The following is a 6,129-nucleotide window of genomic DNA, read 5'->3' on the forward strand; positions in this document are numbered from 1 at the left end:
CACACACACACACACACACACACACACACACACACACACACACACACACACACCCATGCCCAAGGAGGACCCGAACCTCCGAGGGGGGAGGGGAAGGGGGGGGAGCCACGCGGCGCGAACCGTGACATGGCGCCCAAGACCGCGCGGCTACCCGAGCGGCTTTTCTCACAGACAGTCAACTATCTAGAGATAAGTCGAGACATTTGCTGTGTTATTTTGACACCTCTTCCACTGAGTGGAGTTTCCGGGAAATGGGGACATGGCACATGCCGTGTTCTCCTCGCCAGTGTTACAGAGCGGATAACATGCCAGCCAAAAAGTATCGATAAATATTAGATATGGCAGCGACGAGCACGCCCCCGTAGCCTGGAAGCATGCACTGATTACGTTGGGTAGGGTGTCAGAGAGCTGTTCTATACTCTCCTGAGCCGAGGTGGCCCACAACGGCTGCAAAAAACAAAAGCAAAAAAAAAAAATTTGTTCAAATGGCTCTGAGCACTATGAGACTTAAGTTCTGAGGTCATCAGTCCCCTAAAACTTAGAACTACTTAAACCTAACTTACCTAAGCACATCACACACATCCATGCCCGAGGTAGGATTCGAACCTGCGACTGTAGCAGCAGCGCGGTTCCGGACTGAAGCGCCTAGAACCGCTCGGCCACCCTGGGCGGCAATGGTTGCAACCACGGTTACTACACTGAAGACCCAAAGAAACCGCTACACTTGCTTAATAGGGTGTAGGGCTTCCGTGAGCACGTACAAGTGCCGCAACACGAAGTTGCATGGACTCGACTAATGTTTAAGTAGTGCTAGAGCGAACTGACACCATGAATCCTGCAGGGCTGTCCATAAATTCCGTAAGAGTACGAGGCAGTGGATTGCTGAACAGCACGTTGTAAGGCATCGCAGATATGCTCAATAATGTTCATGTCTGGGTAGTTTAAACTGTGTTTAAACTGAGAAGAGTGTTCCTGGAGCCACTTTGTAGCAATTCTGTGTGGGGTGTCGCATTGTCCTGCTGGAATACACAAGGGATATGAATCGATGCAGGTGATCAGACAGGATGCTTACCTACGTGTAACTTGTCAGAATCGTATCTAGACGTATCAAGGATCCCATATATCCAACTGCACACGCCCCACACCATTACAGAGCCTGCACCAGCTAGAACAGTCCCCTTCTGACATACAGGGTCCAAGAATTCATGAGGTTGTCTTCATACCCGTACACGTCCATCTGTTCGATACTGTCTGAAACGAGAGTCGTCTGTCCAGGCAGCACATTTCCAGTCATCAACAGTCCAATGTCAATGGGCCCAGGCGAGGCGTAGAGCTTGGTGTCGTGCAGTCATCAAGGGTACACAAGTGGGCCTTCGGCTCCGAAAGCCCATATCGATGATGTTTCGTTTCCACACTGGTTCAAATGGCTCTGAGCACTATGGGACTTGACATATGAGGTCATCAGTCCCCTAGAACGTAGAACTACTTAAACCTAACTAACCTAAGGACTTCAGACACATCCATGCCCGAGGCAAGATTCGAACCTGCGACTGTACCGGTGTCACTGTTTCGAACTGAAGCGCCTAGAACCGCTCGGCCACCGCGGCCGGCTCGCACGCTGGCACTTGTTGATGGCCCAGCACTGAAATCTGCAGCAGTCTGTAGAACAGCTGCACTTCTTTCGCGTTGAACGATTCTCCTTGGCCAATGTTGGTCCCCTTCTTGTAGAATCTTTTTCCGGCCACAGCAATGTGTGATATTTGATTTTTTATCGGACTCCTGGTATTCACGGTACACTCGTGAAATGGTCGTACGAAGAAATCCCCACTTTATCGCTACCTCGGAGATGCTGGGTCCCATCGCTCATGCGCCGACTGTAATACCACGTTCAAACTCTCTTAAATCTTGATGACCTGTCATTGTATCAGCAGTTACCGGACTAACAGTTGCGCCAGGTCCTTATATAGGCGTTCCCGACCACAACGCCCTATTCTGCCTGTTTACGTATCTCTGTATTAGAATACGCATGCCTATACAAGTTTATTTCGCGCTTCAGTGTGTAATAGCGAAATCCCCAGCGCCCCCTTTGCCCTTACAACGTCTGCTGCCACCCCCTCGACGACCGTATAGAGATGAGGCCCCTCCACGCCCGCACCAACGTGGTGACCAAACCAAAAGTTCTACTGTCACCTCTGTCAACATGTTAGCTACCTAGTAAGTGGATCACAGGACTCTGGGCTGTGATGTTATCTGTGCGTCTGGGTAAGACTGCGTATTAACACGGTCCATCAGGTGAGAGGCAACGGAGAAAGCATGCGAAGTTCAGAAGAACGCGAAATCCCGAAGATTGGCTAAAATTTACAGACGCGCGAAATTTGGCACGGACTTCAATGCGAGATGCCTTTAATAGGTTCCACAACGAAATATTGTCTCGAAATTTGGTAGAAAATCCGAAGAAATTCTGGTCGTATGTAAAGTACACAAGCGGCAAGACGCAGTCAATACCTTCGCTGCGCAGTGCCGATGGTACTGTTACAGACGACTGTGCCGCTAAAGCGGAGTTATTGAACGCAGTTTTCCGAAATTCCTTCACCAGGGAAGACGAATGGAATATTCCAGAATTTGAAACACGAACAGCTGCTGGCATGAATTTCTTAGAAGTAGATACCTTAGGGGTTGCGAAGCAACTCAAATCGCTTGATACGGGCAAGTATTCAGGTCCAGATTGTATACTGATTAGGTTCCTTTCAGATTACGCTGATACAATAGCTCCATACTTAGCAATCATATACAGCCGCTCGCTCACCGATAGATCTGAACCTACAGACTGGAAAATTGCGCAGGTCGCACCAGTGTTTAAGAAGGGTAGTAGGAGTAATCCATCGAACTACAGACCTATATCATTGACGTCGATTTGCAGTAGGGGTTTGGAGCATATACTGTATTCAAACATTATGAATCACCTCGAAGGGAACGATCTATTGATACGTAATCAGCATGGTTTCAGAAAACATCTTTCTTATGCAACACAGCTAGCTCTTTATTCGCACGAAGTAATGGCCGCTATCGACAGGGGATCTCAAGTTGATTCCGTATTTCTAGATTTCCGGAAAACTTTTGACAACGTTCCTCACAAGCGACTTCTAATCAAGCTGCGGGCCTATGGGGTATCGTCTCAGTTGTGCGACTGGATTCGTGATTTCCTGTCAGGAATGGCGCAGTTCGTAGTAATAGACGGCAAATCATCGAGTGAAACTGAAGTGATATCAGGTGTTCCCCAGGGAAGCGTCCTGGGACCCCTGCTGTTCCTTATCTATATAAATGACCTGGGTGACAATCTGAGCAGTTCTCTTAGGTTGTTCGCAAATGATGCTGTAATTTACCGTCTAGTAAGGTCATCCGAAGACCAGTATCAGTTGCAAAGCGATTTAGAAAAGATTGCTGTGTGGTGTCGCAGGTGGCAGTTTACGCTAAATAACGAAAAGTGTGAGGTGATCCACATGAGTTCCAAAAGAAATCCGTTGGAATTAGATTGCTCGATAAATAGTAGAATTCTCAAGGCTGTCAATTCAACTAAGTACCTGGATTTAAAAATTACGAACAACCTCAGTTGGAAAGATCACATAGATAATATTGTGGGGAACGCGAGCCAAAGGTTGCGTTTCATTGGCAGGACACTTTGAAGACGCAACAAGTCCACTAAAGAGACAGCTTACACTACACTCGTTGGTCCTCTGTTAGAATATTGCTGCGCGGTGTGGGATCCTTACCAGGTGGAATTGACGGAGGACATCGAAAGGGTGCAAAAAAAAAGGGCACATCGTTTTGTGTTATCACGTAGAAGGGGAGAGAGTGTGGCAGATATGATACGCGTATTGGGATGGAAGTCATTAAAGCAAAGACGTTTTTCGTCGCGGCGAGATCTATTTACGAAATTTCAGTCACCAACTTTCTCTTCCGAATGCGAAAATATTTTGTTGAGCCCAACGTACATAGGTAGGAATGATCATCAAAATAAAATAAGAGAAATCAGAGCTCGAACAGAAAGGTTTAGGTGTTCGTTTTTCCCGCGCGCTGTTCGGGAGTGGAATGGTAGAGATATAGTACGATTGTGGTTCGATGAACCATCTGCCAAGGACTTAAATGTGAATTGCAGAGTAGTCATGTAGATGTAGATGTAGATGTAGATAGTGGACGAAACGCGAGTGAGGGTAGCGGTTTGAAGAGCAGAGGGAAAAAAGTGCCAAGGCTCGTGCCGTGGGAAAAAAGCCTCTGCGACAGTGAGATGGGTAGTAAGAGCAGTAGTGGCTTACTAGCTGCGATAGTTCATGAAAGGTTGGGTTTGTTAGTATGGGTATCATGCATCATTACCGTGGCAGGCGATGGCGATGTATCCCAGTTTGCTGCAGCCGCTGCATTCCTGGAAGAATCAAGATCGTTATATACACTCCTGGAAATTGAAATAAGAACACCGTGAATTCATTGTCCCAGGAAGGGGAAACTTTATTGACACATTCCTGGGGTCAGATACATCACATGATCACACTGACAGAACCACAGGCACATAGACACAGGCAACAGAGCATGCACAATGTCGGCACTAGTACAGTGTATATCCAACTTTCGCAGCAATGCAGGCTGCTATTCTCCCATGGAGACGATCGTAGAGATGCTGGATGTAGTCCTGTGGAACGGCTTGCCATGCCATTTCCACCTGGAGCCTCAGTTGGACCAGCGTTCGTGCTGGACGTGCAGACCGCGTGAGACGACGCTTCATCCAGTCCCAAACATGCTCAATGGGGGACAGATCCGGAGATCTTGCTGGCCAGGGTAGTTGACTTACACCTTCTAGAGCACGTTGGGTGGCACGGGATACATGCGGACGTGCATTGTCCTGTTGGAACAGCAAGTTCCCTTGCCGGTCTAGGAATGGTAGAACGATGGGTTCGATGACGGTTTGGATGTACCGTGCACTATTCAGTGTCCCCTCGACGATCACCAGTGGTGTACGGCCAGTGTAGGAGATCGCTCCCCACACCATGATGCCGGGTGTTGGCCCTGTGTGCCTCGGTCGTATGCAGTCCTGATTGTGACGCTCACCTGCACGGCGCCAAACACGCATACGACCATCACTGGCACCAAGGCAGAAGCGACTCTCATCGCTGAAGACGACACGTCTCCATTCGTCCCTCCATTCACGCCTGTCGCGACACCACTGGAGGCGGGCTGCACGATGTTGGGGCGTGAGCGGAAGACGGCCTAACGGTGTGCGGGACCGTAGCCCAGCTTCATGGAGACGGTTGCGAATGGTCCTCGCCGATACCCCAGGAGCAACAGTGTCCCTAATTTGCTGGGAAGTGGCGGTGCGGTCCCCTACGGCACTGCGTAGGATCCTACGATCTTGGCGTGCATCCGTGCGTGGCTGCGGTCGGGTCCCAGGTCGACGGGCACGTGCACCTTCCGCCGACCACTGGCGAAAACATCGATGTACTGTGGAGACCTCACGCCCCACGTGTTGCGCAATTCGGCGGTACGTCCACCCGGCCTCCCGCATGCCCACTATACGCCCTGGCTCAAAGTCCGTCAACTGCACATACGGTTCACGTCCACGCTGTCGCGGCATGCTACCAGTGTTAAAGACTGCGATGGAGCTCCGTATGCCACGGCAAACTGGCTGACACTGACGGCGGCGGTGCACAAATGCTGCGCAGCTAGCGCCATTCGACGGCCAACACCGCGGTTCCTGGTGTGTCCGCTGTGCCGTGCGTGTGATCATTGCTTGTACAGCCCTCTCGCAGTGTCCGGAGCAAGTATGGTGGGTCTGACACACCGGTGTCAATGTGTTCTTTTTTCCATTTCCAGGAGTGTAGTAGTGGGAGATCGGCCATCGGTCATCTCACTGTGTGGGGGGTGTGTGGAGCTTGTCTGCATGCAGTGTACGGTACGGCTTCCCTGTGTGGTGCCATTTATTCGGCAGTGTGTTCCAGCTGGTTATCCAGTAATGGCGTCTGATTAACGGGGGCTCACCTGTACCGTTGTTTTTTGATTTTATCCATACTGGAGGGAGTGTAAAACACTAAGACTGACGCGTTACAGAAGTCAAGCTTCCATCATCAGAATAATAAAAAG

This window comes from Schistocerca serialis, chromosome 12, assembly GCF_023864345.2.
Source record: "Schistocerca serialis cubense isolate TAMUIC-IGC-003099 chromosome 12, iqSchSeri2.2, whole genome shotgun sequence".
NCBI classification, from domain to species: Eukaryota; Metazoa; Arthropoda; class Insecta; order Orthoptera; family Acrididae; genus Schistocerca; species Schistocerca serialis.